Source organism: Protopterus annectens, chromosome 4.part0 (genome assembly GCF_019279795.1).
Source record: "Protopterus annectens isolate FY-2018-M chromosome 4.part0, PAN1.0, whole genome shotgun sequence".
NCBI classification, from domain to species: domain Eukaryota; kingdom Metazoa; phylum Chordata; order Ceratodontiformes; family Protopteridae; genus Protopterus; species Protopterus annectens.
In genome coordinates, this window is record NC_056733.1 from 1,360,547,017 (window position 1) to 1,360,561,773 (window position 14,757).

Below are 14,757 nucleotides of genomic sequence, written 5' to 3' on the forward strand. Positions count from 1 at the left end.
TACCTCACAGGAATTGGGGAAATATACATGATCACCGACATGTGCTGACATGGCATTCAGGAACTGGTGCAGTACCCTGGATGCTGATGCCTGTGAAATCCCCATCATATCACCAGTTGGTCTCTGGAAGGTACCTGCTGCTAGTATTCTTCTTAGGCCAACACATACCTTGGTTTCCACTGGGATGGGTTCCCTTCTCTTGGTTCTGTGTGTGAGGCATGGCCTGCACAGCTGCATGAGCTCTCTGTCCACTCTATAGCGCTCCACAATCTCCAGCTCATGTAGCCTGGTAGGTTACCTTGGGTCTGTACACTCTTCTCCGTCTCCTCACTGTGGGTTGCTCAGCAACATCAGCAATGGCACCGCCCTCAGCATCTTGCACATGTTGCCTTATAATAGCAATGGCAGCCACTAACATTTTTTTTTCTCAGTTAAGATTTTTAAGTTTTCACTTCTCTTTGTATACTGCAGTGTTGCAGTGTTTCTGAGTAAAACATGGGGAAATGTTGTTTGCAGAGTTTTAAGTGCTGGGCTGGGCTGGGCTAGTGTACTGCCTGTGTAATTGGCTGATTCTGATTGATTTCACCTGGCAGCTCTGCTAGTTCTCCTTAGTTAACTTCCTACTACTACTTATCCTTCCTTTTCCCTTTTCTGTTTCCACAGGGGGCAGCGCCACGTAAACAAGCGTGAACACCCGCACATGAGTGCTCATGCACGCACACAGCCTTACACAGGCTTACACAGGCTTAGGCAGGTGCACATCCACACACACAGGCTTACACAGCCTTACACAGGCTTATACGGGCACACACACACCCACACAGGCTTAGACAGGTGTACAGGTGCGCACACATGTGCACACAGTGTAAGCATCTTTGCAAGAAACTTTGGTTGTAGCCACAGCGTATGCCTTCGATTTCTTGGTTTCAGTTTAGACACCTGTAGACACGCCTCTGCCAGTCCTGTGTAACTCCCAGCAAACACATGCCACTCTGCTCCAATAAGCTTACAGTCTTTGATACATACCCCCCTCATGATGTCACCTATCTACTACTCTGCTACTCCCCTAATCCTACTCTTACACTCTAGGGGTATGGTTCACATGGCAGGGGAAAAATGGGATTCACTATCCTTATACTCATTTGCATAGGATTGCCTACTAATGCTTGGTTACATCTCTCACACTGAGCTTCCCCCCTTAGCAACCACTGCTCAGTAGCCATGTTGTTTTCAGCCTGCCATTCACTTGCATGAGAGATGGATATTTGTGATAATATGCCTATTTTTGGCTTTTATTTTTTTGGGGGGTGTTTTTAGAGCGCCACACATTTGCGCGATGCTGTGCTACCCTTAAACATCGGAGATCGAGGGAAATATTTTTTTAATTATTTCGCAACACATATAAATGCCAATGGCCTTATATTTGGCCATTGGCATGCATCCTCAACTGGATGTATCCTTTATTTGGAGCTGTCATTGCTCCGTTTTGCTATTTGCAGAATGGTACTCAGTTACCAACCGAGTACATTTCTGCAAATAACATCACTCTTACTCGGACAGGTTAGTGTTTCCTGGATCGCAAATTTACCTCATTTGCATAGCTTTCAGCAGCAAATGAGGTAATTTGCATAACCTAACACTGTTCGTGCAAGAGTCATTTTAGAGCTCTCGTGCACACCCCGGCCGGCTGTTCCTGGATCGCTCGGCAGACATATTGGCTCTCTGGAGTCTTACACTACTCTTAGACTCTGTGCAGGCCTTCATGAATCCGGCCCAGAAACTCTAGAAAATCAGTGTTTTAGGTGGAATTAGCTAAAGGCAGCAAGAAAATGCAGAAAAATAATACTTAATCCCTCCAAAGTCTCTCTTTTGTCTCTCTGCTGCTATAGAACTCTGCAGGGCTCCAGGCAGGAGATTGCTGAACTGTATACTAGCTCAAAAAACTCGCAAATGCAGGTTTTATAGCAGGGAAATGAAATAGATAGAAATTAGCCCAAATGGCCAATAAACTACTAATTTCTGGGCTGAAACCACTAATCCAGGGACAGATAGGCTGCTCAAAACTTCCTCTCTCACAGTGAACAGAGAAACTTCCTTCTATCCAAGTAAGGTATGGGCAAACACAGAAACTTGTAACACAGCCCTGAATTCAGCACTAACCTGAAAACTGGACTATACTAGCTTAGAAAGGCAGGAAAACGAGTATTTTTTTTTTCAGAAAATAAAGCAGATACAATCAAAAAAACACTTTAAATACACATAAATAGCTATCACACTTGAGTGTGTAACCTACAACAGTTAACTAAGTAATTTAAACACAAAAACGTGCAGGCAGTAAAATAAGTTCAATATGTAGCTGAAACAAGCTTTTTAAATCACAAAAACTCTAGAATATTGGTGTTTTAGGCAGAATTAGCTAAAGGCAGCAAGAAAATGCAGAAAAAACTATACTTAATCACTCCAAAGTCTCTCTTTTGTCTCCTCTCTGCTGCTGTAGAACTCTGCAGGGCACCAGGCAAGAGATTGCTGAGCTGTATACTAGTGCAAAAAACTCACAAATGCAGGTTTTATAACAGGGAAATGAAAGAGATAGAAATTAGCCTAAAATGGCCAATAAACTACTAATTTCTGTGCTGAAACCACTCCTCCAGGGACAGATAGGCTGCTCAAAGCTCCCTCTCTCACAGTGAACAGAGAAACTTCCTTCTATCCAAGTAAGGTATGGGCAAACACAGAAACTTGTAACACAGCCCTGAATTCAGCACTAACCTGAAAACTGGACTATACTAGCTTAGAAAGGTGGGAAAACAAGTTTTTTTTTTCAGAAAATAAAGCAGATACAATCAAATAAGCACTTTAAATGCACAGAAATGGCTGCCACACTATCACACTATATTTATCAACAAACTTATTACTGCCCCCCCAAAGCACAATCATCCATTATGCTAATGACACCACTATTATCTCCACTTCCAATAACACCAGTCATCTCTAAACTATTACACAAGCTGCCTTTATCTCTATTGAATCCTGGTTAAATGATGCACAACTACTACTTAATCCAAATAAAACCAAGGTTCTAATATTCTTCCCAAAGCCATCTACACGTGATTTCAAACTATAGTCACAAAGCAAAACTCAAATTAAAATAATAACCCAGGCAAAACCACTAGGCATCATTATCGATAACAAGCTCACCTGTGAACAACATGTATCTGACATAATAAAAAAAAATATCAAACTAGGCAGACTTTACAGACGTAAACATTACATGGATGCTTCCGGTAAAATAACCTGTGCCACCACTCTCCTACTTCCTACCTTCCTATAAGATCACCCCATTCTTATTAATCTTCATACATCTTTAAAGAACAGACTACAGTCATGTTATCACAGTATCGCCAAATTCACAACCGGTGAACCTTACCATACCCACCATTGTAATACCCTAATAAAGTAAAACTGGCTATAATTCACTTACTACCTGAATCTAGTGCAGCTCTCTCTGGCTCATAAAATCTACAATCCAGATAGTTGCTATGCCCTGAAATATACCCTGTTGCCTTACATCCCACCTAGAACTCCTCACTCCACGAACAAACTACTTTTACAAGTGCACTAACCTACAAAAAAGTGCCAGGCAAAACATCTACTGCCATGCCATTGCTAAATTATGGAATGCCCTACCACCAAATATCTGTGCCTCTGAATTCCTTCAGATCTTCAAATTAACTTAGAAAAACTACTATCTAAACACTCAAATCTTTCCATGCTCATAAGCATAAATATACCAATTTCAGTAAAGACCCAGACCCCTTTTTCCACTACCACTATGTCTTCTTACTTCATAGGTTAGTACTAAGCTAACTGCCCTTGCAAGCCTATCCAATTATCCCTTGTGAGACTCAAACCCTACACCTTGTGTTTGTAAAGCAAACACCTTAACCATTAGGCCACCTTCCCATCCCTTCAGTCTTATACCCTAGTTAATAACATCTACAGATAAACCCCCTATCTTTCATCTTCTAAACCTACATTCGGTACTTACACCCTCTATCATATCTTGAGTTCCCCTTACACTAAACTTTCTTCTCATTTTGTCCTGATCAGTAACTTCCACCCTTTTCCTTGCCACAAACTTCAACCACACCATTCTCATACTATAATCTTCCCTATATACAGCCTAAAATCAACTCTTTTTCACTATCTCCCTTCCATCTCTATTTTCTTCTTTTATCTCTGACTTGGTTTACTACTAATACTTGACTTTCCCATAATACTCTGTTATCCCTATTACTTAAAGTCAAAACTATTTCCAAAACATATTTGATAGCTCAGTAATCAGGCTATCTCTCTAAACTGTTAGTCAACTAATATCATTTGTATTTAATTAAAATTGTTAAAGGTTTTTTCTCAAGGACACAAATGTTTTTGATTGTATATTATTTTTTGCCGTGTTTCAAAGATGTATGCTAAGTATTTATATTAATATTGTTTAAACTTTTAATGTCCAGATTTTGCATTATGGAGCTTTTCTCCCCAGGTCTTCACTGAAAATGTATTTCTGACCCAGTTTGACTTTCCCAGTCACCAAATGTCAATAAAATAAATAAAATAACAAATGCATTTGTTTACCAGGGTAGAACACTGATTAAATAATAACCAATTACAAGCTCAAGCCCTTTTGATTTCAGACTAAGGGTGGTATTCATAGTCTGGAGCGTTGCGCACTTGTAGCTGTGATCACTGAAGAGTGGCACTACATAGTAATGTAAATTACAGACTAACAGGATGACTACAGAAATTTGGATGAGTTTTTTTTCCGAACCTGATCCCATATTGGAAATGCATAACCAAAAGGAGGACTGATGTTATCCTGTTAAGGGGGTTTACACATATGTGCATGAGTTCTCTTCATAGACGTGAATCTGTAATGACCTCATCTGCATACAAAGTGTGTAAATCACCCGGAAGTTATGCTAGTAAACAGACAGTTTTCAGTCGAGGGTGGAGATGCGATAGGAGCTGATATGGTGCCTCAGCATACTTGGACACTTGTACTGGAGGAGTCACTTGGTTAAATGTATTACCTTGATGTTTGTTTATACCTGGATATTTTACTGAAGGGGATGCTTAAGTGAAATGTGTATTTTGGTGCTTGTGCATACTGTAAATATTATTGATGAAATGCTCATTTTACTGTTTGTACATACTAGGGCATGTTACTGAAGGGGTTGCTTTGGGTTGCTTTGGTGAAATATTCATTTTTACTGCTTGTGCATACCAGGGCATGTTACTGAAGGGGCCACTGTGGTGAAATGTTCACTTTACTACTTGTGCATACTATGAAATGTTACCGAAGGGGTCACTGGAGGAGATAATTAATTTGAGTGTCTGGGAAGTGCTTGTTCATACATGGTCAGGCTACCAAAGTGATCGCTGGACAACATAGTTTATTTTGTCATTTTAGTACTTGTGTATACTTAAGACTAACTAAGGAAAGGGGTGCTAGGGGAAATAATTCAATTGTGTGTCAGGAAAGTGATTGTGCATACTTCGACCAACAAGTCTGTGAATTGCAACTCCGATATCAATGGCGAAGCTCCACATTTAAGAATAAATGTGCATCCACAGAGATATCAGACTATGAATTGTAAAACTGTCTCATTAGCATACTATTCTTTATGACACTTCTCATTTGCATTGCATTATTTTTAGACCTTGTGCGTTAGTGCAAATGGCCTCTGTGAATCATGCCTTTGTTATACTCACTCATAAGCACTGAAAATACCCCTACCGCAGTTGAACAAGTGACTGTGAATACAGATCTAAGCATAATACTTTTCATCTGTTACAAACATACCAGGCCAGTCTTAAGCAAAGACATTCCATATCCTTCCCATTTTTATACCTCACATTAATTCTTTTTGCAGCATAATCTTAATTATGCATATAAGACAGAGCCATGGCAAAATGACTGCACATGTATACTGTTATTTTATTTGTTTAGTTATGTATTTATTTGTTTGTTTAATAGTGCCTGTGGTTTTTTGAACTGTATGGCTTTGGCATTATTTTGATTATTCTGTCTGTCTGTCTCTGTCTTTATATGTATGAGTGTGTGTGCATGCATTTGAGTGTTTATGTGGCAGAGTGAGGGTTGTGCTGCTAAAAAGGTGAGCAGGGTAGACCAGACTTCCTTATCTCTATCAAAAGTTCTAACTTACTTTATGGTATCCACTGAAAACTCATCATAAACTGGGAGATATGATCCTTAAAATGTGTTCTTAGCTTGCTCAGGGTCCATGATCCTTAAAATGTGTTCTTAGCTTGCTCAGGATCTTTCTCACAGTGAGCCATGCTTGGTACTCGTGCCAGGAAAGATACCTGTTGGCATCTGTACAAGGAAACCAAACCACAGGTGCTGACTCTCCTCAACAAGCAGGAGCAGTGGCTGTACTTCAAAACCCTCAAATTCTGCTCAGCTCATCACTTTGCATCAGAGACTAAACCCACACGTCCTGTAAAAGAACTTCATTTCTGTTACCTGTATTCATATTCTAGCCGACTATACAAAGACCATCAGGTAATCACCTTCCATGAACACATGAACAAAACAACAGAAATAGCCAAGTATCACACTAAATAGAAATCATTCATTCAGTATACACACAAGGTCTCAGATTAATAAAGTTCTATCCCAATTAAAGCTTGTTTACAAAATTTGAAACTTACTCACATAGAAGCCAGACTTGTCTTATTTTTAAAAATATCTAATCCACCAAACTAGCTTCCCAGTTATAGCCACGTGCACGTCATTAATTCAACCACCCCCCAAAAAAATCTAACTCAAGCAAACAATAGTGAGCAAAACTGTAACACACAGAGGACAATGATTTATTTATATGTTTCAGTTAGGGCTACTTTAATTATCAGCACTATTACATTCAAAATTCTGCTTAGAAGATACTGTCCCCTCTCAATAACAAACTTTGCATTTAAAACAGAGATATTACTTGAATAACACCAACTGTGTTCAACGAGTGGGTTCTTACTCTAGCTATTAGTTAAAGGACATTTTCCAAAATTTTACTTCCTACCTGTAACAATATCCATGAAACATTTAGGAGTATCGATCAATTACTTGCATTCATAAACTTTCTTAGGTCTTATTTAATTACAGAAAACAAATGCAATTGTTTTACAGACAACTGACAAATTAATGAGTACATATAAACATAACTGAAAGTTGCCAATCTGAGCTCAGGTCATTGTCAACATTCTGGGACTAAGCAATGTACAAAGGCAGGGAATGATAATGTGCAGGAGTCAGATGATATTATCAGGTCCAGTGCATGGATAGATATGTGCATTTGTGCATTTCATGTTGTAGGTGTGTACAGTTCTATGTGCTTATGACCTCATACTATTCAACACATGCAAAAACATAGTCAGTAAATCTGTAGTCTGTCATCCTCTGCATACATAACTTTGTAAAGCCATACCTGCTACATTCCCTTCTCTCCATATAAGAACAGAATCTAAATGCACAGAATCAATTCAGTAACATTCATTTTAATGACCCAGTTCAAAGGGAAACACCCTCCCCCATACCACAACTACCAAACTTAAATAAGTCATCTCCTTGGACAACAACAACAACGACATTGGAAAAAAAACATCTTAACATCTGCTAAGCTTTCCCAAAAACTAACAAATTTAGAGGAGTATTAATATCACTTATTTATATATTCTATTTTATTTATTTTTAATCCATTATCTGGTCTTGAAACTTTTTTGTCAGTGGCTTGTGTTAATGGCAAGAACAGTACAGACATACAAATCATTTTTTCATACTGAGTATGAAGTGACATCACTAGAGCACACTAAACTGTATGCAACAGTCAAGTATTATGTTAATGTTTAATGCACAAATAACTTATTCAGATTGTATTTGTGGTTGTATTTAGCAAAGGTAATAAGAAACAATATAACATATTGACAACTATGGTACTTGTAGTGCAGAACTAATAAATCTATTTTTTTATTCACTATAGCTTGTAAACAGTGATTTTTATGCTGACGCCATTGCAGTTAATAGAGCATATACTGGTGTTGGGGGGTATATGACACAGCATCGAAAAAGGCCTTTCATCGAGCCGCTTAATAACTGAAAATTGCATTAACAGAAGTCAATTTTATGAGTGAGCTGCACCCCCCACAAATATTTATACCAACTCCAAGATCGCATTACAGTGAGGAAAGGGCAAATTTTTCGATCTTCACTATACTGGATCTCACAAAAGTGACTTCTATTAACACAATTTTTTATTATAAAGCTTTTCGATGAAAGGTCGTTTCGATGCCATGTCATAGACAGAGTTTTGGAATCATGGAAGCAACATTGTTGTTTATTTATTTTTGTCTGATTCACAAACAGATAATATAGAAATTTCAGTAGCTATTTCATTTATTTATTTATTTGCAAAACTCCTTGCATGAAGAATCTAAGAAGTAGTGTATTGGCTACTTTTTTCAGTATGAAGCAAGAAATTTACGATAGGGTCAAGCTATATTTCAAGAATGTGAGACAGCGGAGTGGTGCTGTGGTAGCATTGCCACCTCACAACAAGAGCTTCTCTGGTTCAATTCTCAGCTGTAGTGTCTTCTGTGTGGAGTCTGCATGTCCTCCTTGCATTCATGTGGGTTTCCTCTGGGTGTTCTGGTTTCCTCCCACATTACAAAGACATGTATTTGGAGTATTTTTCAACAGGCCACCACTGAAAATTGGCTTTGTTCCAAGTCATACTTTCCCAGAAAATTAAACTATTTTGATTGGATAAGTGATTATGAAGAAAAAAACAAAATAATTTAGAAAGTCTTTCAGCATTCTAAAAAACTATTGCTTGAATTTGCATGCGTTAAGTGTTATTACATTTAAGTCAAGTTCAAAATCATTAACAAAATTCTTAAGCAATGAATGCATAGTGAAGAAAATAAAAAGTTAAAAATGTAGGTATAAATGGAGCAGTGACTATAATTCTATAAAGGAAGAATAGTTCTGTATACGCTGTATAATATTTTAGTTTTATTAAAACAGTAATACCAAGTAAATAGTCTGAATTAATTTAAGCAAAGCAGTAAGGTCACCTTTTTGTTACTGGCAGACATTTAACATAGGTTAATCGGGTCTCTATCACTTCAATTAAGTGACAGTTCAGAGAACTACATTTCATCGGAAATGCCATTCATCAAAATCCGATCTTGTGGGGGCTGTGCCCTCCACACCCGCCACTAACTATATATACCAACTCTGAGATCTCACTACAGTGAGGAAAGGGCAAATTTCCCGATCTTCACTGTACCATGATCTCAGTATGAACAACATGTTCAATGGCATTGAACCGAAAATGTCATTTGCTGAACAGAATTTTCGATGAAGTGATATCGACCCAGTTAATCATAAATAATTTTGTTCCCAACAGCAAAGGAATTCATATATCTACATATTTTGTTCTCAGTAATTTGTAATAATTGACTGTTTTAAGCTGAGGTAACTACATCTAGATATAAAGCAAATTCAAGTTTTGGAAGAAAACCTTTTTTACTGTGCAGAACTACTGCATAAAGAATCTAAAAAGTGTATTAACTTTTCTAATTGTCCGAGTACTTTTAGAGTATGTTTTCAATATGAAGCATGAAATTTAAGTAAAGATTAAGCTTTATTTCAAAAAATGTATAAGTTGAAATAAGACTATGGGTGGGATTCAATAAACTCCATGTACGGTCTGCTCAGAGCCTACAGGGAGTGTTTTCACATAAACAATACTGCTCATCCCGTGAAATAGTGCCATGAATATTCATAATGCTCAATGTTCATAAGCAAGGTTTTGTGGCTTCAGCAGTGTTGCTAGCCACGAAACCTGTAGACTGAGAATGTGGATCGTGCCACCCAACCTTTCGGTGCAAGAAATCCGGGCAAACACTAAACTAATGGGGAGACAAAGGGACAGAAATAGGGAGAAATTTACTATATTGGTCTGATAACCATAGAAAGTAGGTAGAATAATTGGATTTGTGTTAGCATGCAAGTTCTGAAGGATACGAAGTACAAAACTGAGATGTATGTCATTATGTAGTGACTTCAATTTTCAGTAAACCATCCATTTTACAAGGAACAGCCCAAAAATATAATGCAAATATTTGGACATTCTGCAAAAATCTGGACAATCTCCCATTTGTTATTTTATTTATTTATTTATTTATTTATTTTTAGGCCAGTGTTTGTGTGATGCACCAGCTAGCATAAACATGTTTAGCTGTGCTCACCTGGTCTGTGTGTAGCACAGCAGCACACAAACTGGAGGAATGGACCACCAAGGCTGTAGACAGGAGTCAGACAGCCACAGACATATACCTGATGCACTCGATTAATAATACTGGCTATCTCGGAAACTCAGTAAGCAGCATTGCTCTATGATTAATGGTGAGGACTTTACAATAACTACAAAGATAAGGCATATCATGTCACTAATATCATGGCAACAGGTGTTAAGTAGAGTGCAGAAGGTCTGGGGTTCTAGTGCAGGATGTCCAAATTTTGTTTTACTGTTGTGAGATTGGAGATTATAGCAATGAAGTGCGACATACAGAACTGTTTTCTCAGCCTCTTTAGGAGAACAGTAGACATGGTTCATTTGACTAGCAAGTTTACCCAAGTGCCTGTATGCCTAATAATTCTGGATTTGCTTTGATTGCCACTGTTGTGCATCACTTAACATTGTGCAAACACATTGCGCGTTAGTGTGCACCCTCATCTACTGTGTTTGCGCAATGGTAAGCAATGTGCAATGTTTTCAAATGTTGCAAAACCAAAATGTGTGCACTCTCAGTAAGCACAAGATATGCAATAGGCAAGAAAACATCAGTATATAAAATGCAATTGGTGGGAAATGCTCATTATACATTGAGATTGAGCTATGGCAGGCATAATAGGGGTTTCTGGTAAGAGTTTGCACTTTTGGGTGAAGAAGTGGGGTGTCCAGGAGTCCAAAGTTTTTTTGGACTCCTAGTTAAGGACCACGGGCCCTGGTTGCAGCAGCAGGAGTATTCAGGCACAGAATAGAAGTCTGAAGCCTGGAATAGTATTACTAGGGTTTTAACCAGTGCTTCAGGCATCCCCCACTCTTGTGAGCAATGCAGACATCACTTTAATGACCTTCAGAGGAGGAAACAGGATACCCTCAGCCATTAGATCAGATAATTTTGTACAGAGGTCACCCCACAGATGTGTAAGTATCAATTTCAGTGAGTATTGTAAGAGTTAAAAGCTAAATATAGTCAAGACTGGTATTCATAATGGAGTTCTGTTCTGTTTTTTTCCACAGCTGCTGCAGAGCGAGCCTCAAATGTTTGATCCCATGCCATGCATTTAGTAAGGATGGGAGAAGTATGTGGTATGTATGCATCAGAACAGAATTGTCTAAATAGTGTAATAATAATAATAATAATAATAATAATAATAATAATAATAATGTGTATGGTAATTTAGTGGCATTAAAAGTTAAGGACTGCTTACCTGGTATTTAATACAGTTGTATCAAATTGGGCATGCCTATCCTGTAAAAGAAACTAAGCATGCCTTAGTTTCTAGATCAAAGCAATGGTGCCATATTGTCAAATACCAGTGAGCACGCACCTCTAAACTGTAAAAGGAAAGTATGCATCTAGTAGTCTGTACAACAAAAGAACAGCACAGTATTTGAGAGTAGTCATCGGTTGTGGGTTCAAAAAAACACACTTCACAAATTTACAATACTGTTAGGTTCCCATCAACATTGGAATGTAACTTCAGACCTTTATACTAGTGGCACAAATGACCTTCTGTAAACTGCATTTAGTATAACCTGAACATGCATGTGTACAGTATATGCACACATCAAGGATTGCTGGCTACAATCTGTACTATAGTGTACCTCAGTTATGAATTGGGTAGTCTTAAAAGTAAGAAAGAAATACATTTGAAGTATGCAGTGTTAAAAGTAAATGTAACATAATAGAATCAAATAATTGTGTCAATTCTTTGTATGTCACATATGAAGTTACTAATGTTCTCCCTTTTTTTGTCACCCCAACCCTTTTCTCTCTTTTTTAATTATTTTATTTTTTGTTTTTCCCACAGCACAGCAGGATAGGCCTGTCCCATGAGATCCACTTGCTCCCAATCCACCGGCTACAGCACTGCTGACCAGCACATCTGCTGCGCTACCTGGTAGCACCCATTCTGCCACCCCTTCACTACCTCGCCTCTCAAGTAGTTCTGCCCCAGAAGATAGGTCTGTGGGTCCCACCAAGAGCAGTGGCAGAGGTGGTGAGTTTATCACCCAAAAGGAACTGCCAGGGATGGTGCATAGTATTTTCCACCACACTGTGAGTGCACACCTACACTGGATGGAGCACCTGTTCTCCATCTTTGTGCAGAGCACTCATACATGAAACAGACAATGGGCACTGCAGCCAGTGGCACAGTGAGGGGATAGTGATAACAGCCCAATGGATGAAGACTAGATTCTCACTGTAAACCGCCTTGATGTGCATGGGACCTGGATTTCCCACTATCTCCCCAATCATGGTGCTCATCCACCTCATGTCCTTCACCATCCCTGTCTCTTGTCTGGTTTGTCTTGTCTGTCCACAATTGCTTCCTCATCTGCCCAACTTACCTCACCCAGACATTCCTACAGCCCTTCCCCAAAATTCCTCTCTCTATCTCAACATAAAAAAAAAAAAAAAAATCATGAATCCATGGATGACAAGTTGAAGACAGTGAGAATTTAGTCATCACCCACTGGACTGTCGTTACTGTCACCTCACTGCACTGATGGCTGCAGTGTCTGATGTCTGTGTCTCCTTGTGTTATTTAATGCAATGATGGAGAGCATCTGGCATAGGCATTCAGCAACTGTGTGGTGCACAATCCTATGCACCGACCTTGGCAGTTCATAGCGGGTGATAAACTCAACACCCTGGCATTTCTGGGAAGGGAGCATGTCCGGCAGTCATCAGTCATGCTAAATTAGCAGTACTGTATCTGACCTTGGGCTTAGAGATGCCAGTGCAACTCCTCGCAGAGCCAATTCTCAAGGTTGGTGGTGATAACAATGAACTGCCACCTCTACCATCCATGGTTCACACCTGTCAACATACCAAAAAGTAGAGCTAGCACTGAGCTTCACTGTGTTCATGCAGAATCTCACACACCACTTATACATGGAGGATCCCTACAGACACACAAACAGCCTCCCTGCTTTCCTTTCTCCCTCACATACACTTACTAAACTTTTCTGTCAGCCTAGTCCTCCTGCCCCCCCAGCACTCTGTGCAAGTGATGATAACTGTGCAATATCCCTGCTTTCTCTCTTTTGGATGCAGGGATACAAAAGCTTTATGTCTGATGCACAGGGTGCATACCTACATTAGTGTCTAGAATATCTGCATTTGTGTTGTAGAACTGATAATTGTACCCATCAGTTATATTTGCCTTGCCAAATTATACAATGGATAGCATCATCATGTCAGTGCTTTATAGTTTCTCTTCTAAGGGTGTAAAGTCAGGAACTGCAATGCGTGTCAATACTTCGTAACTTTTCTTGTTAATATTTTCCAGTACATATGTATGGTGCAATCATAAGACACATCATCACATTCAGGTCTCAGGATTGTATGAGAATACTGTGGTCAAACCCATCAGAACAGTAAAACAGTATAATTCCCCCTTTTGCATGAATCTCACCAGGCACATGCAGCAGCTTTACAGACCACAGGGCTTTCTCATCACAATAACACTGGGCTTCTAACCATGACATGATGTATGTGGCTAGATTAAAAGGCATGTCACTGTCATCTGCCTGGTATCGCATTAAATTGTGACTGTTATTCCAAGTCTCTTACTTTTGGTTTGAGCACTTGGACTTCAAGCCAGTTGTCTTAGATTAAGAAGGTTTGTAGTCTACACTCTTGTGGGAGATGACTGTAACCTCTGCCCTTCTGAGCTGGGAATTGTTGGTTGAATGTTAATTGTGCTTGTTGTTCTAAGTGTCTTTGCTATGGTTTAAGCAATTGGCCTCCAAACCAGTTATTTTACATTAGGAAGGTTTGTGGTATAGGCTTTTGTGGCAGGAGTAGATTGCCTACACCCTTCTAAGCTGGGAATTGCTGGTTGAAGGCTTACTGAGTCTGTTATTCTGAAAGTATCTTAGTTCTTGTTTAAGAACTTAGGTTCCAGACCACTTATTTCACACTAGGAATGTTTGTTGTCTACACTCTTTTAGGATTATTCTACTGAATTGCTGCTGTATTTAAACTATTTTTTTCCTGCTGCTGTGATTGTGATTTTCTGCACTTTGAATTTCTAGTACTTCTCCATTTTATAGTATAGGCTCAATTTAGATTTGTTGACTCTAGACTGTTTGGTATCATATGAACACTTAAACCAGCCTTCATACATTAAGAAGCCCCCTGCACCCTTGTGGCAGAAGTGTGCAACCAAAAATCCATCTGAGATGGGGATTGCTGGAATAAGGCTCACTCATGGCCTTTCCTCTATATTTAATTTTTTAATATCATTTAACTTTACTTGTTTTCCAGTGTCATGTTTGGCTGGGTTTTCACTCAATTTACTGGAGCTGCTCAGAGCTTGCACTGCTACCCTGCAAGCAGCTCAATTGTGCATTGTGAAATATTGACACATTTTTCTAC